At 39.8% G+C, this 25,945-nt stretch overlaps 1 long non-coding RNA gene across 2 annotated transcripts in view; it reads left to right on the top strand.

Annotated features, from left to right (window-relative positions):
* Positions 1–23,658, top strand: part of LOC102996284 (uncharacterized) — a 28,770-nt gene extending 5,112 nt beyond the window's left edge. The window contains exons 2-4 of one of the 2 annotated variants that reach the window (XR_008617739.1): positions 11,687–11,813; positions 14,679–14,748; positions 23,281–23,658. This is a non-coding gene — a long non-coding RNA (uncharacterized lncRNA). Of the gene's footprint in view, positions 1–11,686; positions 11,814–12,717; positions 12,985–14,678; positions 14,749–23,280 lie in introns of those variants that run through there. The other variant, XR_003680448.2, reaches the window with a different exon arrangement.
* Positions 23,659–25,945: the final 2,287 nt, after the last annotated feature.

Genomic DNA, 25,945 nt, shown 5'->3' with positions numbered 1-25,945 from the left:
GTCCGGGAAGATCCCACATGCCGCGGAGCGGCTGGGCCCGTGAGCCATGGCCGCTGAGCCTGCGCGTCCGGAGCCTGTGCTCCGCAACGGGAGAGGCAACAACAGTGAGAGGCCCGCGTACCACAAAAAAAAAAAAAAAAAAAAAGCTAAGTAAAAAATTCAGTAGTTTGAAATGCCACAAACTTTAGACAAATTTTAGCAAATTTCTCTACCTTTTAGGAACTATAACCTTTGTTTTCATGTTGTTCCTTTCCTTAAAGTTCATATAGAAACTTCTAATTTAATTAATTAATTAATTTAATTAACTATGACAAAGAGTATAACCTATAAAAATATTGAATCACTATGTTGTATACCTGAAACAAACATTGTAAATCAACTACACTTCAATTTAAAAATTTAAAAATTAGCCATGAAAAAGTAATTGTTGAAAATAATTCATTGACAAAATTTACATAAAGCTAAACCAAATCAGTTTCCTAAAGGGTGGAGAAATTTGGCAAAGTGCTGCACACATAGGATGTTATTTCAAAATACCCCTTTGTCTTTTTAATTAATGAGTTGTACACATTATTAAAGAAAACATGACCTTCGGTTATCTCCCCCTTTTTAGACAACTTTCAACAACTTTGGAATAGATTAATGATAATCCAAAACTTTGCTAATCAAAGTGTAGTCTGCGTCCCAGCACCATTACACTACAGTAAGTCCCCTACATACAAACCTTCAAGTTGAGAACTTTCAAAGATGCGAACGTGTGTTTGCATGTCCAGTCACGTTGTTAGTTCATGTGTCTGGAGTACATTGTCACGTGCATGTATGTGCTATAAGTGACTGTGCTTCTGTGTACTTTACTGTACAGTACTCCATAGAGTACAGTACTACAGTATCTTTATTTCAAGCCCAGGATGTCCGGAAGTAAGCATAAAAACAACGGTGGTGTAGCTGGTACTGCTAAGAAGCACCAAGTGATAACAATGGAAAGAAAAGTGAAAATAATTGAGAGTGGAGCAAGGTGAAAAGATGTTAGACATCACTTGCTCTTATAACATGAATCATTCAGACATCAGCATGATTCTAAAGAACAAAGACAAGATCATGGAACATGTGAAGTCTGCTGTGCCAATGATGTCGACAATAATACATATCGAAGAAGCGTGGAAAAGTGATGGAGGAGACGGAGAAACTTCTCAGTGTGTGGATTCAGGATCAGCTTCATCGTCAAGTCCCTCTCAGCTTAATGCTGATTCAAGAGAAAGCTAAAAGACTTTATGAAGACGTGAAAAAGAAACACAGTGAAGAATCAGAAGGTGCATCTTTTAATGCCAGCCGTGGCTGGTTTCATCAGTTCAAGGCTAGAGCCAACTTTCATAACTTAAAAGTCAGTGTCGAGGCAGCGAGTGCAGATATGGTAACTGCCTGGGAATTTCCTGAAACGTTTTGAGAAATTATTGATGAAGGTGCATATTTACCCGAGGATGTTTTTAATGTGGATGAGATGGGACTGTACTGGAAGAGGATGCCAGACCAAGATTACATCAGTAAGGAAGAAAAGTTGATGCCAGCCTATAAAGCAGCAAAGGATAGGCTAACTCTGTTCTTTGGTAGAAATTCTTCCAGGGATATGAAGCTGAAGCCTTCTTAGTTTATCATTCAGAGAACCGAAAAGCCTTTAAAAACATGGCCAAGGGCTCTCTTCCTCTTCTGTGGAAGAGTAACCCCAAAGACTAGATTACACAGGCCATTTTCCAGGGCTGGTTTTTCCACCACTTTATCCCAGAGGTAGAGGAATATTTTGCTTGAAGAAGAACATCGCATTCAACATTCGTTTACTGCTACGCAATGTTCTAGGTCACCCCCCATTCATGGATGACTTTCATCCCAACGTCAAAGTAGTACATCTGACACGGAATACTATGTCAGTCAACAAGAACAACTTTGTGACAATTTTGGAAGGACTATAACATCTACAAGGCCATAAAAAACATTGACTTTGCTTGGCGTGAGGTTATGGACCTCACCATGAATGGGGTTTGGAAGAACCTTTGCCCGCAGTTCACAATTTTGGTGGATTTGGGAAGGTAGATCAGGAGTCCAAAGAGGTCGTCAGCAACTTAGTGACCCTCAGCGAGAAGCTGGAGCTAGATCTGCAAGAGGACGACTTCACTGAACTCCTTGCTGTGCAACACGAGGCGCTTACTAACGAAGACCTGATGGAATTGGAGGCCCAGAGAAAGGACGAAGAGAGACAAGAGGAAGAAGAAGTAACTGAAGAACCGAAGAGATTCACGATGAGGAAATGGCGAGGGGATTTTCTTTATTTGAGGAGACACTGTTAGTTTTTGAGGCACAGGACCAGAACGTAGAACGGTACACGAAGGTTGCAGCAGCCGTTCAGAATGCAATCCAGTGCTACCGTGTCATCTATGATGAGAAAAGAGCTACTACCCAGACATCACTGGATCGTTTTTTTCAAGAGGGTAGATAGAATTGAATCCAGCAAGGAACCAGAACCTCTGCCGTGAATGTCAGGCGTGAGTGAGATTGCAGCTTGCCCTCCGTCTCCTATGGCTGACAATCCTTCAGCTCTACCATCGCCCACCTCCTCTCCTCCTCCAGTGAATAACTCTTCCTGCCTGTTCACTCGATGCCAGCCCCTGTGTGCCAGCTATTGTGCTGTACTGCTGTACTTTTCAAGGTACTGTATTGTAAGATTAAAAATGTTTTTTTGTGTGTTTGTTTTTTAAGTATTATTTGTGTGAAAAATATTATAAAACTATTACAGTACAGTACTATACAGCGGATTGTGTTAGTTGTGTACCTAGGCTAACTCTGTTGGACTTACGAACCGATTGGACTTTCGAACGCTCTCTAGGAACAGAACTCGTTCGAATGTAGGGGACGTACTGTATTTGGGAACTTATTGAAAATGCAGAATCTCAGAGAACCACCCAGATCTGCTAAGTCAGGATTTGCATTTTAACAATATCTTTAATGAATCAAATACACGTTAAAGTTTTAAGGAGCACTGACCAATGCATATCTGGTTCAATGGCACTTTGTGTCGTAGGGATCTAAAGCATCAGCTTGCCCCCAGCTCACCCAGAAAATCTTGAGCAAATGACAGTATTAAGAGCGAAATGTTTGAGAATCACTTGCACGGACCATTAGTGTAGACTACTTAGTTTAGGAATGTATAAACTACTAAAATATAACTTTTAAAACTCAGTGATGACAATGTCATGCCTTTTTTCATAGTAGGCAAATAAATTTGTGTATTTAACATAATTAAATAGTTTAATGACAATTTTAATGACAAACATTAATCTACTTAAACGTAGTAAATTTATTGAGAATAAGAAAACAAAGATCAAGGTAACATTAGAAGTAAGTATAAAATTATAATGGAAGTGGGTGGAAATAACACATGGTCAGTTAACAAATAATCTTACCACTTGTTGATTGGCCATATATATTTTCTTTGGGCCAATGTGATTCTAAAAGTTGTTAAGGCCTTTAATTACAATTTCTTGAAATAATCTACATGGGATTTTTTTCACATTAAAAATATATACTTATGTGTCCTTTTCAACATGGAATCTAGAGGTGAAAATAGACTTTTGCTAAAAGTGTTTTGACTGAAACATATTAACTGTAAATATTCTAAAGGTTGAGTAAGATCTACTCCTGTATAGTCCATAAAGTAAAACTTTGTTTTAGTTTTTACATAAAATTGATTTTAATCACTTTGAGGTTTTCTGTTTTTCATTTGTCAAAAACTATGGTTAGTGAAATAATGAGTAAAACCTGATTCTTATTTACTTCATTTATAACAATAAGACTTCATGAATATTGAGTGAAGTCACTTAAAGTGACTCATATGTTGAAATTTATTGAATTGCTTTAATAGGAATTTCAAAATCTGTAACATAGGGAAATAACTCAATTTTCTGAATTGTTTTAATACTTGAGTGGAAATCCATTTAAAAAGATTTTTCAAATACAGTGTCATTCAAGTGAGTGATACCAGGTAAAGAAACTGCTTAGCTTGTAAGTTTTTCAAATTTCCTGTTTAGGTGTGTTAGTCATCATAGCGTTTCATGTACATTTTTAAAAGCAAGGGTTTTGCTTAGCAAAAGGGCCTATAAGAATCCTGATGCTCTATGTAGCCTACCAAGAACTATGTTTCATGCTTATCTGATTGCCTTTTATTTATTGTGAGAGAGAAGTGGGCATGCCCTAAAGAAAGGGAAGCTGACGTGGTCTCCAAATGAATGCATGGGTGTCTCAATGTTTTGAGTCCCCTTCTCAGCAGACCTGGATTCCTAGTCCTTTGCTACATCTGAAGAAACATTCTGCATAAAAGGGTTAGACTGATCTGACATATCACGGAAATACTGAAGTGGGCACAGAGAATGAGGAACCTGGGAAAGAAACACTAACTTCAGTTTTTGTCAGAGAAGAATAAAAGATTAAAAAACAACTTATTCTCAAGAATAAGAACCATCTTCACACGTTGCTTATCTCTGAGTTGCAGAAATGCTCTGTGGTGATGCAAACACGTGGTGGAAAAGCATCAGATTAATAAAGATTTAATTAAACTCTTACAAATCTGGTAACGGCTATGAGGTAAAATTGATCTGCATTTCACTCTTTTTTAGTTATAAATCCTAAATATAGGTCGGAGTAAGTCTCCAGAGGTCAACTTACCAACAATTATACACTGAGACTATCATGCCTCTATCCAATGAAGTTTCTTTTAGAGTTGACAGATATTTTGGTAGGTATGAATGAAAGTGCAATTATATAAAAAGTTCATGTTAAATGGCAACATGACTTTTAGGTAAGTTTCAAATCATTAAGTTACTCCTTAATCTAATCCATATAGGTATTTGACCAAATTTTTAATACTACATATGGAATGCCAGTATATATAAAGGAGAGACTCCAGGTCTCAGCCTAAGTGGATTCATCAGACCTGTGCTGCCTTTGGTTCTCCTTCAACACGCTTAGCGCCAGTGCTCTGACAGATCTGGTTCTGCATTCCAGAACCGTCCACTTAACTCTCCGCAGATCCCGGGAATGCACAGACTTTTGGAGGCTGGAATTGAAGCTGACTGAGGAACTCTTTATGATAATTAAATTACTTTCCAATTCTTATTGTGTGTTTCAGGAAAAGAAATTCCAGGAATGGCTTCTTTTGATATTTTTTATTTCCCCAGATCAATAGAATTTTCCACGCAAGAACATCAGCATTTCACACAAATCAGTTTTTTTGTTTTGGTTGCTTCTTAATTCTCAAGTTTCATGCATGCCTCAGAACTCTCCTTATTTTCTGTTAAGGCATAAAATCAAACACTTTTACCTTCTAAAATGGTAAATTTTGTACTGAAACATAAGAATACCACAGAATACTATTTGAAAGTGATTTCAAATTTCTGGAAAAAAAGGGATGTAAAATATTGAATGTGTTTCCTTAATTTAGCTCAAGAAATGGACTTAATATTTGAAAGAAAAAGAATTTTATGGATTAAGACTAGACACTAGAAGTTAGTTGATTTGAAATATTTTTCCTTCGGTATTATTGCTAAGGCACTAATTTCTGTGACTGTTTCTCTTTTTACACAGTGGAAATTCTAATATTTGCCACAGATTTGCCACATAGGAAAACAAAGAGTATATATAAGATATTTGGGGAGAGGCAATATTTATCTTCATAAATAGTGTTACTTATCAGAAGAATTGGCTCTAGTGAACCTAAACAGGTAGAGAGAGCAATGATATTCAGTTCTCAATGACTTTTCTGTAAGATAAGTATACACAGCATTAAAAAATTGTTCCAAATCAGGACCAGTGGGTTCAATGACCACTGGTGATATTTGTATTACTGCCTAAGAAAAGCAAGGAGTTGAGAAGACACCTGAAAAATATTTATACAATCCCAAGTCTTCATAACAGTACAAGACTGAGGATGGTGGGGAGAGTCTTTAAAAGGTATTGAACAGGAGCTGAGCATGGCGCCTAGACTGGAGATGGTATTATAGGCCTGAAAAAAAACTGTGCATGACACATGCCCCAAGCTAATACATATCATATTAAATAACTCTGCCAAGGATGCTAAAACACAAGTATGTGTCTAAACCAGAACCTGATGCTATGTTCAAAGGCCTTCTCTTAAATGGTTGACTTAAGTCCTACAGAGACTAGAACAGAGCAGGATGAAAAACAGACCTATATTCTCGGGCAGCTGAGAATGTGCATGTTTATGTAAAATGTACTTTTTAAAGAGGTATGAATTTGGAGGTCAGGATTAAGAGATCTAGAGTTTCCATTATCCAAGTAAAGCGAGTCTAGTTCATGACATTTGAGAATCAATGTCAAAGAAGAAAGAGCACAGAGAATACTGGTCAGCTCTGACTTTATCCACTAGTTTTGGCTTTAAAAAAAGGCCCAAATGCTTATTTTTAACTTGGAATCAAAAGAAACATGTAGAGAAAGGAAGGAAAACAAGAGAGAAAGGAAGAAAAAAAAAGGAATAAAGGAAGGAAAGAAGGAACGGAGAAAGAAAGGAAAGTTAAAATACCAGATGAATATACGTTTATCCTCTGGAAAATACGCATTTCTTTCTCTCAACCCCTTACAATAGTTATAAAAGTCTTGACACACCATTTAGTATGTCCCCTAGTGTTGTCCAGGGAATAATAACATTCATTCCAATCAATATCTTATTTGTTAAAAGTAGTTTTAAGAAATATTTAATGAAAAATCTGACATGTAAACAAAGAAAACTGAAAATTATTAATATATAACCACCTATCCCAGAGGGTAGGACTTACTCTCATTTCTCTTTCCTTCATTTTCAGTCCTCAAAAATTTCTGGAAAATGTTCTTTAGTTCATGCAAAGAATTTTGTATCAACTGTAACCTCATGGTTTCACTTGGGATTCCAAGGACAAAGTTTGAGCTCTGATTCCTAGTGGTTTGTGTGTGCTAATCTAAGATCCAACAACTTTTTTCTTATATATTTTTGCACCCTATACATACACATTTATATTTTAAAAGGCACATCTGGCCAAGTGGGCTCCAAGCCTCTTAACCCAACCTAGTGGGTCAGAGTGTTCAAACAAGGCAGTTGGGCCGTGACTTTTGCCCAACTGACTTTGGGCAAAAGTCACTTCAGCTGTTGACCTGGGTTGGGTTGGATTCTTCACCTAGAAAACCTTGCCTCTATCATTTAGGCACAAAAGAAAAACTTCAGTAGCTGAAATGTGAGAATGTTTTCTAAATAACCAGTTTTTGACCCAAGAATACTGGAAGAAAGCCCTAGAATTCTAGAAGAAAATATACTTATAAACTAAAATATATTTTCAAAAATGAACAATTATGAATCTCTCTCTCTCTCTCTCTCTTTTTTTTTTTTTTGTATTTCTAAATCCTCCGGTCTCTGGCAATAATTCTGACTACCAAGTGACAGAATTTTAACTACCCGTAAGGAGTGTAGTTATCCAGACTTCCAGAAAGATGTCACTGATGTAGGGTCTCACCTGTAACATAGGTCTCACCTGTTACAGGTCTCACCTGTAACATGGGCCCTGGGAGTAGCTTCCAGGCAGCTCCTGAATGGGATTTTCAGTATCTCCAGGGATATATAATTTCAAGTAATATAATTATTACTTGAAACTGGAGCCACAAAGGCTGTAACTGCTGGTGGTTAGAGCTGGTTTACTGAGCAAAAGTCCTTCAACTAGGATTCAGTTTCTGGGAAATTGGGTCATACAAATAAATTCTGTTACTTTTCCCAAATCCATAAAGTTGATTTTTTCCTTAGAGTTATAATTTTATATGTAAATTTGCTATTGGTTTATTGTACACACATACTTTTTAAAAAATGCTGTCTCTTGACCATCTCAGATGGGAAGCCATAGTTTATGTGGTCTTTAGGGACAGCCAGTATTCCTCATACTACATCATTTTTACTATCTGCAAATTGTAGTTTGGATAGAGCTTATGGAGCTGAGAGGATCTATCTGTAGCCATGACATTTAATTATCTATTCCAAATGAAATTCTGCTTCTACTGTAAGAAAGTAACTGGTTTTTATAATTCTTGAATTATAATTTTTATAATTCTTGATTTTTATAAATTCTTGAGAGTATCTGATTTTTATAATTCTTTATAATTCTTGCAATTTTTAGAATTCTTGAAATTCTTTATAATTCTCAAAAGTTTCCATATGTTAAAGAGACGTATATAACAAGCTTATGTAAAATATACAGACCTGTAGCTCAAGAATTTATCTCATTAATGAGCTAAATATTACTTAGTGCCTAGATAAATGATTCTTTGAATATGATTTGTATTTGACAGTTTCCAGGGTTCACTTGAATGCATCATCTCACTGTATCCTCACTGTATCACCGCAATGAGAAGTACAGGCTTCTCATTGAGGTGGCTTCTCTTGTTGCGGAGCACGGGCTCTAGGTGAGCGGGCTTCAGTAGTTGTGGCTCGCGGGCTCTAGAGCGCAGGCTCAGTAGTTGTGGCGTACAGGCTTAGTTGCTCTGCGGCATGTGGGATCTTCCTACACCAGGGCTCGAACCCGTTTCCCCTGCATTGACAGGCGGATTCTTAACCACTGTGCCACAAGGGAAGCAAAGTGGTTAAGTGGTGTTACCTCCATTTTACAGAGTTGGAGATTGAGGCTTACAGATGTTTGATTATGGACCCTAAATATCAGTTAATGACGTTTTTGAGAAGTAAAGCAGTGTAAAACAACCAAGACAGCTAACGAAACCCATTTTGGAGTGATTTTTAAATGCTTCTGTCCTGAAAAAAGTCTTTTCTTCTTTTACTAAATGTTATAAGACTATTAGTACAATTCAGGGAATTAAAAAAAGAGAAGAGCTCCCCCCAAACAAACAAACAAACAAACCAGCCCTGAGGAGCAGCTGATAATAGCAAAGACCTTTTTGTCCAGAGGTGCCCGCGGTACTCTATAAAATCAGCTGAATGAGCCCAGCTGTGTGGCACATCCCTTTGAAATGGCCCCATGCTGTTTCTTGTTTTGCTTCCCAGGTGTGTACATAAGATGCAAGATTTCCAAAGTAGGCTATTCTTATTTGCATCTCAACCCCTGAGAAAGTAAACTGTCTGTGGATCTTATTTCTCCTAAAATCTTTTGTCCCCTTTTAAACAGGAGTCAACAAACTGTATTCTTCAATTTATTGGTTTAGTGCTGGATTTTCATTCTTATGAAATTTATTATGGTATAGCTAATCCCACCTGTTTGGTTATTTTGCCATCTTTTGAAAGTTTTCTCACACCCACCAAACATCCTTTTCTGCATTCGAAAAATATCCGTATTTGTGGCATTTTCTAATATCGGGAACCAATGGTATCTAACAGATTTACCAACCGCAAGTTCAATGGTTGTTTATTGCAGAGTTCAAGCAGAGTGGCAGCCAGGCCGCGGTCATTAGTCTATAACTCAAAGGCTGTACTGGGAGTCAAGCCTGGAATGTCTTTGTCCTCTAATCATGTACTTTACATCTCCCCAGGGAGTGGTGAGGAAGAATTGATGTGCCCTTTCAGCTTCCACACTATGTGTCTCATCTCCGAACTGGGCCTCTGCCCCCAACTTTCTTCTTACTTAGCTCTACTTCTAATTTTTATTTTTGGGGCCACCATTCTTGGTTTGATTTTCAGCAAGCGGTGTGTGAGCAGTGGAATTTTTTTTACTCTGGTCAGGGGAAATCATGTCTGGAATCCTTGTCATTTCTAAGTTCCTAAAGCAATATCTCGCTAGTTAATTTAAAAAATGTTAAGTTGCTAAGAGAGTAGACCTTATAAGGCCTCATCACAACAAAAAAATTTTTTTCTAATTATGAATGGTGACAGATATTATTAAACTTTTCATGGTAATCATTTTGCAATGTGTACAAATAGTGAATCATTATATTGTATACCTGAAACTAATATAATGTTACATGTCAATTATGCCTCAATAAAAAAATGTATGTTGTTCGAAAAGACAAGCCTCAGAATGGGAGAAGATATTTGCAAATGAAGCAACTGACAAAGGATTAATCTCCAAAATTTACAAGCAGCTCATGCAGCTCAATATCAAAGACACAAACAACCCAATCCAAAAATGGGCAGAACACCTAAACAGACATTTCTCCAAAGAAGATATACAGATTGCCAACAAACACATGAAAGAATGCTCAACATCACTAATCTTTAGAGAAATGCAAATCAAAACTACAGTGCAATATCATCTCACACCGGTCAGAATGGCCATCATCAAAAAATCTAGAAACAATAAATGCCAGAGAGGGTGTGGAGAAAAGGGAACCCTCTTGCACTGTTGGTAGGAATGTAATTGATACAGCCACTATGGAGAACAGTACGGAGGTTCCTTAAAAAACTAAAAATAGAACTACCATAGGACCCAGCAATCCCACCACTGGGCATATACCCTGAGAAAACCACAATTCAAAAAGAGTCATGTAGCACAATGTTCATTGCAGCTCTATTTACAATAGCCAGGACATCAAAGCAACCAAAGTGTCCATCGACAGATGAATGGATAAAGAAGATGTGGCACATGTATACAATGGAATATTACTCAGCCATAAAAAGAAACGAAATTGAGTTATTTGTAGTGAGGTGGATGGACCTAGAGTCCGTCAAACAGAGTGAAGTAAGTCAGAAGGAGAAAAAGAAATACCGTATGCTAACACATACATATGGAATCTAAAAAAAAATTAAAAAATGGTCATGAAGAACCTAGGGGCAGGACAGGAATAAAGACGCAGACCTACTACAGAATGGACTTGGGGACACAGGGAGGGGGAAGGGTAAGCTGGGACGAAGTGAGAGAGTGGCATGGACATATATACACTACCCTATGTAAAACAGATAGCTAGTGGGAAGCAGCTGCATAGCACAGGGAGATCAGCTCGGTGCTTTGTGACCACCTAGAGGGGTGAGATAGGGAGGCTGGGAGGGAGATGCAAGAGGGAGGCAATATGGGGATATATGTATATGTGTAGCTGATTCACTTTGTTATACAGCAGAAACTATCACACCATTGTAAAGCAATTGTACTCCAATAAAAATGTTTAAAAAATGTACATCATAAAGAAAACTGCTTCCCTAGTTAACATTTTCTAAGGTTTTTCTGTATAAGTAGCTATACAGAAATGCATTCAAGTGAAGTGAAAACATTTGCCTGTACAGATGAAAAATTAATTACTTTCAATCTTTTTCTAGAAAAATCTGAAGAATACACTTTTCTATATTGGTAGTTTTCATTCAGAAATTAATTCAAAATAGACAATAAATTCATTTTATTTAAATGATTACTATAAGCAAATGATTATAATGTTTTTTAGAATTATCCTGTATGTACAGGTAGACACGCTTATTTATAGATAGAGAACTTTAGTTAAACTTTGCAGTACTGTTTATATGCTCTATTGGCATTTGTGTATTAAGTTTTTTGATATTTGACGTGAAAATTCCAAATTCTGCCATTCAATGCTAAGTTAAACATTATTCTTTTAAAGTTTACGTATCTCAACTATGGTATTTATTTTATATGCTTTAGAGATAAGGTGATGTTTTGTACGCTTTTTAAAATTTATTTTTTAATTTACACAGAGTACAATTCACTTTTTTTGCTAGGTAGTTCCAAGGGTTTTGACAAATGAAAAGACAAAAGCATCACCATAATCAGCCTACAGAACGAGACCCTCACTCCCAAATTTCCGTGTGGCGTTCCGTGCAGGCGAAACTTCCTCCCACCATTCAGGTTGAGAACCACTGTTCTACAGTTTTCTGTCCCTATGGTTTTCTTTTCCGAAATGTCATGTAAATGGGATCATACGGTGTGCAACATTTTAAATGCAGCTTTTTTCACTTTAGCACAGTAGTTCTAAACCGAGAACAATTTTGCCTCCCACAGAGGCTATTTGGCATATTTGAAGACATATTTGGTAGTAAAAACTGGGAGGAGTGGGGGAGGGCTACATGCTCTAGTGGGGAGAGGCCAGGGATGTTGTGAAACGTCCTAGAACACGGGGACCGCACCCACTACAAAGAAGTCTCTGGTCCAAAACTTCAGCGGTGCCAAGGCTGGGTAACGCTAACTCAGCGTAATGCGTTTAAGATTCATTCATACTGTTGCATATATTATCAATAAGTAGTCCGCTCTTTTTTATTGCTGAGCAATATTCCACTGTGTGAATGTGTTATAGTCTTTATCCATTTACCTGCTAAAGGACAGTTTGGTTACTCCCAGTTATGAGCAATTACGGAAGTTTTTGAGTGAACGTAAGTACGAGGGGTAGGATTGCTTGGTCATATGGGAAGTGTATGTTTAACTTTATAAGAAATTCCACCGTTTTCCAGAGTGACTACACCAGTTTAGTCTGCATTCTCCCCAGCAACATGCGAACATCCAGGTGTTCTGCATCTTTGGCACTGTTTGGTATTTTTATTGTTTGTTTGAATTTAGTCATTTTACGAGGTGTTTAATGGTATCTCATTGTGGCTTTCGGTTTGTCTGTTTTGGTTAATTTTTAGAATTTTATAATCTAATGCACATATTCTGAGATTACAAAAGTAGTATTATGTAAATGAGGTATGGAATAATTAGCACAAGGTTATTAATGCCTGTGGACCTTCACTCCGTTCTTCCTCACTGTAGAGCTGCTGGTCCTTTTACAGCTTCTATTGTAAGAGAGACCAGTTTTGCAACATTAGGATGTGCTGATCTACCAGGTCTTCTCAGGACACGCCTGGCCCAGGACTTGAGCCAAGGAGGAGGAGAAGGGAGAAGCCATCCCCTTTTTACGTATAACTAAGGGATTATCTATCTGAGTGGACACCTTCCTCAGAGTTCACTGCGAAGGGACAAAGTGAACTCCACAGAAGCAGCCCCTGAGCACGACACAAGCAAGACTGCTTTCTTGGATGCGAGGGTTTGTAAAACGTTTCCCTCTACTGGCTGGCTGCTGGAAGTATTCCTAAGAAATCATAGGAAACAATTCGCTCCCTGCTCTCAAAATCTGCTCTTATTCCCACCTCTAACAACCGATTATTAAATGCTTTCTTGCATGCTTTCCTTCTTCTAAAATATCCCTTTGATCAAATATTAAATTGATCCCCCTATTTCCCTCAATTAGGTGTGACAGGAGTGTTGATGCAGAGGATGCGATGATTTCACTTACAACGAACTTGAAATTTGCCCTCAGCTATAAGCAGCTGTAGCCCTGAATCATCGCATCAGGCTCCTGGCTTCCAGGTGGAAGGAACAGAGAGGGTGACCCCAAGTCCTGCAGTGGCCACGCATTCTTCACCTGGGATATGAATCATAAGGGCACAAGGCTCATGGTGTCCAATGGGAACATAAAAATTGCAGGAAATACCACTATGTGTGAAAACAGTGAATCTACAGACTGGCCAGCAATCGCAAGTGGTCTCTTGCTAATAGGGGCTATCCTCACTTTTATGAAGTGAAGGCAGAGGAGTCCAGTTTGGGATCCACGCATTCTGGCATTTTACTTCCACCAATTTAACTGGAAACCTAGGTGCCCGTGGCCTTCGGCACCCGCAGTATCACAATGTGATATTAGTTCAGCACATCCAGTAGTTCAACCACACAGCACGAGTGAAACTGCGGTGCCCAAAACACCAACCCAACTTGAATTCCTAGAGAATCGGAAATGAGCACACACTGTCCTCACTGACATTCTTTAAGAGCCCACTGTTATCCTAATGCTGAACTTCCCTGGGACCAAAAGACATTTAATTTACATTCCAATTTCGGTGACGTCTTTTCAAACTTAGGTCATTGCGAACAAGTCTTTAAGGGAGTCAAGAAGCCCTCCGTTGAAAATGATGTAGTTGGTACTCTGGTTTTCCATTTGTACCGTCCATTCTCAATACTATTGATAGTTTTTACATTTTCTCAGGGTGGGAGGCTACTTTTTATTCACGAAAAGCTCAGAGTAAACAGTGTTGGATGGTCTTTGCTCATGGAATTGAGGTGTAAGGGTTAATTTGGCAACTCGCCCTCACAGAGCTAGCTGTGGTGCCCTCAACCTCACAGCTGGTTCTGAATGAATGCCACCCTCCACACGCATGTCTGCATGCCCCGTGCTGATTAACAACGTGAACTGCAGTCACGCACCAGACCAAGACCCTGCCTCTCCCCAGCTGGGGCCTTGCGCACGTTGCTCCTGGGAGTTTCCTGTCCTCACCTCTCAAGCAGAGATGATGAGCCATTTTTACAACGTGGTCGTGAGTCTCGGACAAGGACTAAACATGTCAAGTGCTTGGCATGAAGTTAGCACTCAGAATCGTGTTATTTGCTCTATAGATACCATCAATTCTTGCAAATGCATTATTTTACAGACAACTCAACTTGTGTACAAAGGGGAATAACCTTGTATCCAGTCCAATTACATGGGTAAAATCTGCACGCCCCGTACTCTGTTTTTGCCTCACTGCTTCTTATGCTGTAAGGATCATGTCTTTCGGCTACTTGTGGACTCTCATTTGTAAGCCAGGTCTAGAAGAAAATGTAGGAATTTTCTTAAATGATAAATGTATTGTACTTGGTGCTGTTTGATTAACGTGGAATAATTGTGGGGCGATTTTCCTTTCCAAACAGATATCTTCAAATCAACCCTGCTTGACTGGCAGATCCATGAAACTTGCAGAGCAGAGAAATTTGTTCCAAGGTGAGAAATCTATTCACTTTATGCTCATCTGATTTCATGGTTTTTGAAATTGTTCTTTTTTATTTCTATTTTTCCACGACATTTCTTTCAAAGTCCCAGTGGTGCTGAGTGGAAACGTATCCAGTGACCCTTCCTCGCCCAAGCTACTTCTTGCCAGGCTACCTCTTAAAAATGCACACCGAATCCCGTCCCCCCCACCCCTACCCGCCCAGCTTAAAATCAGTAACTGCTGTCCCTTTGCTCCTGGGGTAAAATCAGAGATCCTGAACTTGGCCTCCAGTGCCCTGGCCTCCTTTTCTCAGCCACCCTGCCTGACCCTCTGTCGTCAAACCACACGAGACGTCCGGGTAGTTCTTTGTGTCCCTTTCCATTGAACGGCCTGCCTATTCAGTGACCCCAGAGACAGAATGTGGTTCTCTTTCCTCCTCCCCCCTTGCCTTACGCTAAACTCCGTCAACCTTCAGCTTATATGTCATTTGTCCAGAGATGTTTTTCTGGCTCTCCTCTGTGTAGTCAAATTTCCGTATTATACACACTTCGCCACTTTGTGTTTCTTCCTAGCGTTTATCATAGCTGTAACAAAATAGAGAGTGGTTAGCTATTCACCCAACACTGTGTGTGTAAGCTTTATGAGGGCAATTTTATTGATTGAAAGAGTCAACATCCGCCCAAACCAAACATTAGTTTAGTGAACGCAGACTAAACTTTCAATCAATATTTGTCAAATGCATGATTGAACGGCATATTCAGTACCACACCGTCAATGTCTAGTATATAGCAGATGCCCGACATTTGTTCAATGAATAAATGAAAATGTTGTCTGTTCAGAAGGAAAAGGGGAGCTACCGCGGCGTGGAGAGAGTTACAGGGGATTACAGTGAAAGGATCCTCTGCATGAGAGCCAGAGATCCTATCTGCGTGACCATCAGTTCGCAGGGCATTCTGGGCGGAGACTTCTGCTTACCTGGGAGTGTACAGGTCACTGCATTTGTGTCAGGGCATGTGGTCTGCCGCCATATGGCTGGCTGTGTAACTTCAGGAAGTCACGTGTCTCCATTTCCTACATAAGGAAGGACACAGGGCTCTTCCTGCCCCCCCCCACCCCACCCAATGTCACAGGTTTATGCGAGTCCGGTGAAAAATGTGAGAGTCCTTTGTAAACTCCAAACAGCTCTAGATGTTTGAGTACTGAACTGTGAAAGCATTTATAACATGTTAGGAGGAAAATCGTTAACAGTCAATCAGCTCAGAAGGCTGTAAAGCCCCTCCTCCCAATTCCTCCGTCCAGAGTTACCCGCTCTTGCCAGTTTCTGTGTGTTTCTGTCCTTGTCAATATGGTCAATAGACTGACTTATCTGTATATACATACAGATAAACGTCTACATATATATATATATATATATATATATATATATATATATATACACTTAAAAACACACACGCAAATACCTATGTAACCCTAAAATATAGATATACGTCTACATATATATATATATATATATATATATATATATATATATACTTAAAAACACACACGCAAATACCTATGTAACCCTAAAAGTACGAACCAGATCTCGTCCCGTTCAGCAGTGCTCTGCTTCACTTACTGCACCGTGGGCTTTTCAGCGACAGTGCACGTGAGGTTTCCCAGCCACTGCATAGTAACCCCCCTGTGTGCACCTGCTATGATTTGTCGCTTCCATATTGGTGGATGTCTGGCTTGTTTCCACTTTCACCACTGTAAACAGGGCTTCAACAAACAACCTTGTCCAGTTTGATTTCTTACCTTCTCTGCTTAAAATGATTGAATAGTTTCCTCTTTTTACACTCTGCACTTATGTCTCATGCCACGTGGCAGAAACCTGGTGCTCATTTATGGTATAGCTGTAGAACCAAAGTTGTCTTTATCATGTTCCCTCTAGCTTCGGGGCAGCTTCAGAATCATCTCTGGTGTAGCCTACCTGCTCGGGCAAAGTCGGGCTGTTTACTGCTTGTGAATTTCCACATCTATCTTTTTGCCTTTACCGCTTCAATGGTGCTGCATTTACCACCCTGCTTAAACATGTTTCCTGAATTCTCTCTTTATGATTTTCCATATGTTTTCTCTTCCCTCAAGAAACAGCCCCCAATCCACCTCCTCTCAAAAGTCTGTGTAGGCCAATTCCATGACAGTTTTCTGATGCCTTAAATGTTCTTGTTATTTTTTAAAACAAGCATTTATTGAGTGTCCATCTCACTGCAATGGAAATGCATGTGGATATGAGTGCCCTGTAGGATTTCTTCAGCTATTCCTTGTCTATAAACTGCCACATCTAAGTTAACGACGGATAACAAGGGTGCCATAGTCTGCCCTTCAGAGCTCTACAGTCAAATTCTATCAGCATCTAAAATTTTGCCTTTGCTACAGCTAGGTGCATGGGGTTCTCTGTGAGACAGCATGCTGTGGCCAAAGTGGGACGAAGCGAAGAAGAAAGAGGAGTTTCTTAGCATCAGATCAGTACGAAAAGATTGTGTGTTCACTGCAATGTGCAGGCATTCTGCCTCATGAGTATCTGAAAAGCTTGTGGTCAGGGAGCGAGGTGTCTGATCAACAGTGACGTACACGGGTCCAGCTGCCCAGGGGAGTAACTATGGAGGCCTTTATAGGCTGGGTAAGAGTTGACTGGGCTGGAGCCGTGACTGGGCTGTAACAGCTGCTCTTTGTGAACGCTGTTTTGATCTGTTCAATGTTCCTCTACAGACACAGCCACCTAAATTCTAGAATTCAAAAGTGCACTGGGAACAAATTGTTTTGGCCAATCAACAAGTCTTTCCAGATCAGAGGAGGTGTCTTTTCTTCTTTTGAAGAAAGGTCATGTCTGCTACGGATCTCCAAAACAAAAAACCACAATGAGAACAGAATCAGAATAGCTTCTAAGTCACTATAGAAGAGAGTCTTACTTCAACATAATTCAGCTTCTGTGGAGCAAATAGACAGCATGTATAGGAGAAATGCCAAAAGAGTATTCTATTAACAACAGCAAAGCGTCAACCTAGCAGACAGCGGTCTCCCTAACTGCAGCAGGCTGGTAGTTACAGAGTCACGAACGGTTTCACCCTACAGACAGCAGATTACAGACACAGACCAAAGAACAGTCAGAACAACATCAGCATAATAATAAAATAATGAAAGCAGCAGCTACGATTTCATTCTTAAGCTAAGGAGGTAGTGCTTGTTTTAAATATTCCATCATATTTTAATTTTCACAACAGCCTTGTGTGGGCAATTACTATCATATAGATGAAGCGAGCCTTGGAGCATTTGTGCAGTTTGCTCAAGTCACACTGTGAGCGAGTAGCAGGCGCACGAGTCCATCCATTCCTCTCTAACACGTAGATTCTAACCATTGTTTTCTACTGACCCTCCATCCAGTCCCTTCGGATGTAAGGGTGGGAAGGATCCCTCATAGGGCTTTTTGCTCACATTGACACGGCTGGATAACAGCAGCTGAAACATCTGAGGGAATTCTTAACAAAGTTTTTGAATCTTATTAAAGGGTTTCAACATAATTTTAAAATTTTCTTAATGAGGAGGGTGGCTCACCAGCCTTGGGCTAAATTTCTCTGTCTCAAGCTCCCTGTATCACGGGTGGAGTCACCAGGGCTCTCACCTGGCAGCTCCCACAGGGTCTGGCATGGGGAGGGAGTAGTGGGGGGGCTGGAAGCCCCTGTTTGTCAGGAGGCTGGACACACCTTTGATGAAGGATCATTACCTACCCAGGATATCCTTAACATTCCCTGATGGGTCACTTACATTTTATCACTTCCTATTGGTCATTAGAGCAGACAGCTTTCAAAGACAGGGCCTGGTGCAGGTGGACAATATAATCCGGGCAGGAAATAGCTGCATCACGCCGTGCTCTTCTCTAAAGGTATGAGGTGGCCGTCACACTTAGCTCTCCTAAACTTATGCCCCAGCTTCACCTTGTTCAATTTGAAAACTAAGGGATGATAAAATGGGTGGAAAATAATTCTTCATAGTTCAAGGAAATAAAAGTTGTATCATCCAGTTGTCTGGATGATACAAAAAATGGAAATCCACAAACCCTTCATACCTGACTTTGGCATGCAGTAATAATTTCTTCTGTCCAGCAGGCATACCCCTCCTAGTTATGTTTTATTTGACTGAGGTTAAAATGTATTTTCCATTCATGGATATATCAAACCTGAACATTATAGAAGGGTGATCCAATATACATCGAGCACACGGAGAGCCTTTCTCTATTGAGTTGTGTTTTCCGAGGTCATTTGTGCTGCGTTATCACTGAGTTTTCAAGAAGGAGGTTTATAAATATTTCAGAGGCCGTCTCTGTACACAAACCAGCTTCATCCTGGCAGTTCTGTTGATTCGCCAGTTCATGGGACAGGACCCTGCTTACAAACAACATTCCAAGTGGTATTCTTTTGGGATTTTAGGTAGAGTACAATATAAATATCTACCTCATAAGTTTAATAGGAGGATTAATTGATGACTATACATAAAATCATATGAGCTATTAGTAGTAGCAGTAGGAAAAGCTAGAGAATGAGTCAGAAAGATGATGTATTATGCTAATAATATTTGGTACTCAAGTTGAGCCTGTCTAAAGAAATAAGCTGTAGGTATTTATTAATTCATTCAGTCATGAATTATTGAGAACCACCTATGTCCCAGGCAGTGTTGTAAGTGCTGGAATGAAGCAGTGACTAAGACAGACCCAATCTCTGCCTTACGGAGCCGATATGCCAAGGGACACACAAAGTGGCTTTTTTTACTCTCTTTAAAACATGCTTTTGGTGGTTTACTATCTTATTTTTTTTTCTATGAAAAATCCATACAGAGATAAAGAATTTTATTTTGATGTGAACAAGAATTACTATTTTTTACTTTTCTCTACCTATTTCATCTCTCCTGTAAGTCTCTAAAGTTTAAGGGCAAGACTGGAGATTGGTTAATTTTTTATTCTCATTCCATGCCTAGGAGTGTCTTTTTGTAAATAACATGAAATAAAAATATTTTTTTCTGAATAGCCAACCAATTTCAGTAACAAATTATGGAAATCTCTCTCATTATTTTGTAGTTGCGTTTCCTATACACACAAACATAATGAATTTTTCCAGGCACCACAGGCTTGGTTTACTGGTTTTCACCTTTTAGACACTGAAATCTCTCCGCAGAGAATCAGAACTAGCTCTGAGTTTTAGTCTACTTACGCTGGGTGTCACAGAAGGGGAAAAGATGGGCATGTGGCATTATTCCCTGCAGGGCAAAGCCTGCCTCACGTATACACGAGAGCGGATTCACCTCGCTTGGCCACGTGATCCGGGCACTGGGGAACAGTTCTCAGGGCCCGGCTAGGGAGGTGCAAGGTGATAAAGATAAGCGCCATATTAATGATACGTAAAAGATGTGCTATGAAATCCCCCAGGAAGAGGGCTCACTTGGGGTTACAGTGAATATACAGAAGAAAGGAGATGCATTTAGGCTTGAAGAGTAAGATTCCGGTAGAAGAGAAGGAGGAGGACATTATTAGTAGGTAAGTGGAAACCTCCCACTCGGAAGAATACCAAGAGCCTTAGGAATTTTACTTTATTCTCTAGGCAATGGTAAGTTAGCAAAGGTTTCTGCCTGGGAGATTGACATGTAGCTCGTGAAAATGGTCTTCCCTGCTAAACTTGAGGCTATTGTCCGAATTTAGAATTGAGAAATGATTAGAATTTAATGGAATCTGATAGAACTTAATTGGAATTTAATAGGCCACATAGTCTATTAGGTGGATTGCCGTCAGCATTAAAAAAAAAGAAAAAATAGAATAGAATACACAGTATTAAAATATATCACCTGTAGTGAAGCTAAGTATTTTTTTATGCAACTTTCACTTTTGCACATGTGGGTAAGTGGGTGGGTAGGGAATCTGGAAGTGGATTTCAGCCAAAAAAGTTCAAAACCACCGAGGTAGAGTCGCTCATGAGATTCTTTACTAGAGAGCTCTTGTTTCTTTCTTCCATACCAGAAATAGTTGTATTCCAACTAGCAACTATAGTATTTTATTTTTATCGTGTACATATCAGATTATCCTATAAGGAAGAAGATTGTGCATTGTCAAAGACAATAATGAAGAAAGCAATGATACTGATTTTTTTTTCTTTTTTTGGCGGTACGCGGGCCTCTCACCGCCGTGGCCTCTCCCTTTGCGGAGCACAGGCTCCGGACGCGCAGGCGCAGCGGCCACGGCTCACGGGCCCAGCCGCTCCGCGGCACGTGGGATCCTCCCGCACCGGGGCGCGAACCCGCGTCCCCTGCATCGGCAGGCGGACTCTCAACCACTGCGCCACCAGGGAAGCCCAATGATACTGATTTTATTCAGTCTATTGCGATAGGGAGAGCGCCCCAGATCTGAGATCACGGAGCCTCAGCAGCTGGTTTCTCCTTAGCTTCATAGGGGGAAGTGGAGACGCCCCAGGTGGGATGCTTTACCCCATGCATTGTTCTGTCATCAAGGGAAGTCTCCATCAGTTAGCTGTGCAGGAAAAGTTTATCTCTGTGTCTAGTTAATTTCACGGGGACAAACAGTTCTAATCTCAGCTAAGCCATCCGTGAGACAAAGAACAAGGAGCTGTCTGTCTTTGCCAGCATGTGCAGGTAAAAGGGGAAAGGTCTGTGTTTGTCCCTGCCATAGGTAAACAACGGGGTCCTCAAGAGTCTCTGGGGGTCACGAGAAAGAGTGGCCAGCAAGTCTTTCTCACATAGTATGGGAAAGGTTGGTCTTTGCGGTCAGCCATTTCCTGGAACGCAAGAGTGAGGGGATTTTGGAAAACAAAAGCTTGGGGAATTTCCTAACTAAGAGGTAAATTTCAACAGGTAAATTTCAACATTGTCAGTTTTCTCCTCTGGATTGGCTTTAAAGAAAGCTCAGGACGAAATTTCGCACCCACTTCCTACAAATGGGTAGAGCGTGAATCCAGCCAATTTCTTGGATGATAATTGATGGTGGTTAACGCTGCAGAGTGCATAATTCTGTAACAGGAAACGTCTTTTTAATCTGAGAGTAATTAACACTGAAAATGATCATTTAAAGTGGATCTCCTTTCGGGGCAAAATTTAATAGAAGACAGAAAAAATCATTTGAATGGACATTTATCTTGAAAAATGACACTTAATAAAAATAGATTTGCTGAATCACTTATTTAATAAAAGGCAATTTATAATTGCAGCTGTAAGCTAATTTTAGCACAAAGAATGGATGAGGCATTGATTTGAAGCCATAGCTTCATACAACACACTTTACTTGTGATTTTCATAGCACAATTTTATGGAAGATACCATTTGCAAAAAATATTCAAGACTTCTTCAGTTTTCTGAGATGTCTCAGTCTATTGATGTTTCCTTTATTCCTTTTTGAAGTTTCTGTATATCCTCTTCTACATTTGGTAGGCAGTCTAACTCTATTACATGTTCATTTGTCAGTGGAGTCCTTACCATTCCCTGACATCAGGTTTTTATCTTTTCCATGTGATGTCATCTTGTAGTTGATTGGTATTGAATATGTTGTATTGCTGGATATTTAAAACAAATATGTTGACTCAGTGTGTGGACTGACGAAGTAAACATTTTCTGGGTTCTGCAGTAAATATTTTCCTTTAGTTTAGGATGAACCTCATTGTTCTATTAAATTCCTAATCTTGAAGACTTCAAAACAAAACTCCAATAGCAGCCACCCCTCTGCATGTTCATGCTTTAGTTCATGTAATTCTCACTTCAACTCTATGAGGCAGGTGTATTTTTATACCTAGTACATGAAAAATGAAGGCTTTGAGAATTTGTGGAATTTTCCCTAAATCCCACAGTCACCAATGGCAGAGCCAGGACATGAACGCAGGAATCTTAATAACACAGTTTGTACTCTTTGCTGAAACAAGATGCTAGCCTTCTCCTCACCAAGCCTACCCACTTCTATTTTTCCTACTTTTATTTTTCCCTTTGCCTGGATTTCTTTATCTACCTTATTGGAAATTTAGTTTTATCTTGTTATATATTTTTAGCCAATTTAAATTCTTTGTAGGAAAAAAGAGAGGTGTATGCATTTTTTAAAAAGCAAATAACTTTTTCAAGGGAATCTGGAGAGAAAGTGCACAAGGTTCTGGATCCTGTGAACTAGAGCCTCACTTGGGATCTTCACTCATTAGCTGAGTGGCCTGAGGTCAAGGTTAGAGCTCCAATGTCCTCACTTGTAAACAGTGAAGTTATTATTACCTCTCTCATAAGGTTATTTTAAGATTAAATACAATAATACATCTAAAGTGCTTGGCATCTTGTCTTTTACATGGAAGGCACCTAATAAACATTTCTATCATCATTGTTTTTATGCTGACAGTGAGACAGGTCTTCCAGGGAACAGTGTCCTGGGCTGGGAAAAAGCAGCCCTACTTCATTCTAGTTCCACTACCATTATGTAACGTTTACTTTTCTCAATTTTTAAGTCACGAAGATGAGACAACCATTATTTTTTTCAGGTTGAGTGGATTCTTAAAACTTCTTTGGAGAGGCACCATCTAAGTTAATTCTGTAATGATCAAGTTACAAATATTTTATTAATTTGAAGATAGACAATATGGCACTGATGCAAGCACCTATGACTCTCAAAGGAGAGCAATGCGATCCTGGGATGACGAATTCTGGGTGCTCGTGTAATGCTAGAACCAGCTGGTGTGATTAGAAAGTCCATGGCGGGGCTTCCCTGGTGGCACAGTGGTTAAGAATCCACCTGCCAATGCAGGGGACATGGGTTTGAGCCCTGGTCTGGGAAGATCCCACATGCCGTGGAGCAACTAAGCCCATGCGCCACAACTACTGAAGCCTATACGCCTAGAGCCCGTGCTCTACAACAAGAGGAGCCAGTGCTCCACAACAAGAGGAGCCACCACAATGAGAAGCCTGTGCATCGCAACGAAGAGCAGTCCCTGCTCGCCGCAACTAGAGAAAGCCTGCATGCAGCAATGAAGACCCAACACAGCGAAAAAAGAAAAAAGAAAGTCTCCATGGAATCATGCTTTTGATCACGGTGGTGGTATGTGAAGCTTCCTTGCCCAATCAAGATTTCTTTTGGGCTACATGTTTTTCTACAGTGACTGATTTCTGTTCTTGGACTCATGTTTGCAAACAAGCACTATATGTTATGTTTCAACTTTAAATTTTAAAGTATATCATATGGTCCAGAACAAAAGCAATGTTCTTAAGTACCTCTGAAAGGTCAAAGGTAGATGATCTATGTAAATTCAGTTAGGGATCAAAACAGCCAGACTTCTTCCAGTGAGAAGAATTGAACTGACAGTCTTTGAAAATCTTTCTCTGGAGACTTCTTACAGTAACAGGGAAAAATGTGGGTTCTTGGTCAGTTTCTCAATAAATACAATTTTCTGAAATATCTCAGGGCTTTGTCATACCTTATACCCTCTTTTAACAAAGAAAGTTGTCTTAACTGTTCCCTTATAAAGAGGCATAGAGTAAGAGAATTGAGAATGTTAATTACAAATGAGACAGTGGATTTACAAACTATTAAGAGCTGCAGAAATCTTGCAATACTAAAATATTCTGATTTTTAAAGAGTGACTCTCATAATCAATAAGGACTTACTGTATAGCTCAGGGAACTATACGCAATATTTTGTAATAACCTCTAGTGGAAAAGAATCTGAAGAAGAATATATATATATATGAACCACTGTGCTGTACACCTAAAACTAACACAACATTGTAAATCACCCATACTTCCATTTTAAATAAATAAATAATTAATTAATCTAATTCAATACAATTTTTTTCCTAAAAAAATAAGAATGACTCTCAGTGACTCTCAACTCTTCTAAACATATAAAATATTTTCTTAAACCTTAATCCACCCACTGCTGACACGTTAGGACCTGAGGCAAGACTGCGCTGGAGGCTGAGGCCCCCTCCTCCTGCTCTGGGTCTGCCCTGTGCCCCGTAGGGCCTTGCTTACGGGACGGAACGTGGACACCCAGCCACGTAGCCAAGCTCACTCCTCCCCTGCTGCACACAGATGAGCTTGGCCCCCTGGGGCCTGCCGGTGTCACATCTGTGGCTGGCCTAGTCTTCTAGACCGTGGTCGTCACCTGGAAGCTTGTTAGAAATGCAGAATCTCAGGTCCCACCCAGACCTACTGAACGGTAGTCTACTTTTTCATAAAATCTCTAGGTGACTTATGTGCAAGTTAGAGCTTGACAGCCTTTGCTGTCATGTGGGAGGCTGAGGTCAGAGACACCCATCTCTTAAGTTTAAGAGACTCCCTGTTAAAATGCCTTGTTCGTCTTTTAACCTCTGAAGGACTTGAGAAGATTCTGGCCAATGATCAGTTCTGCTCAACTCCTTGTTGGACTTAAGGTACATTCCAAACTATAGTTGATTTTTCATCTTATACATTTAATATTTTTCAGTCAGGTAATTTTCCTTAAGCTGTTTTCTTAGTTGGAATGCACCCCACCCACCCTACTCTGTCAATATCACCTGCATCAGGGTGGCCACCTCTTCCGTGAAGCCCACCGCAATACCCCTGAGGAAGAGCTTCCGTTCTGACCCCATCCTCCTTAGTTAAAAACTCTGGTAGCCCATTCACTGGGTCTGCTCTGGTTATACAACTGAATCCTCCACGAGATTATCAGCTCCCTGACATAGGAGCTGAGTCCCATTCAGATTTAGATTCTCCATTACCCATAGCTGAGTCTATTAGATTTTAAATAAACATGTGAAATTAAATCTGCCTCCCTTAAGTTTATTTTTGTGGCTCCTGCAATTCTCTGCTTGTGCCAGAAAGGATATTAAAATAGTCCTGCAATTTTAATGAAGGTAGATTTTACTCCTGGGTTTTATCACATTTAGGCAAGTGTATACATTTTGTACTTTCATGCAAAATTGTGCTTGGCACCGACCTGGTGGTCACGAAAGGAAGCAAGGGTGTTCTTCGATGAGAATTCTTGGGCAGCTGGTTCTACTTCTGTTAGTTAACAGTATTCAAATGGAGGCATTGCTTTAGCTTGGAAAGTAAACATCAGATATAGGAGGAATAGAGCTGAAGAAAAAGGCAATTATGAAAAATGGAATACAGACGTGTAAAGGAAAGGTAAATTTCTATGACTGGCCCAGTCTTCTGGCTCTCCGTGTC

This window comes from Physeter macrocephalus, chromosome 7 (assembly GCF_002837175.3).
Source record: "Physeter macrocephalus isolate SW-GA chromosome 7, ASM283717v5, whole genome shotgun sequence".
NCBI lineage: Eukaryota > Metazoa > Chordata > Mammalia > Artiodactyla > Physeteridae > Physeter > Physeter macrocephalus.
Note: the sequence above shows the minus strand (reverse complement) of the source record. Positions and strands in the feature narration are given on the sequence as shown.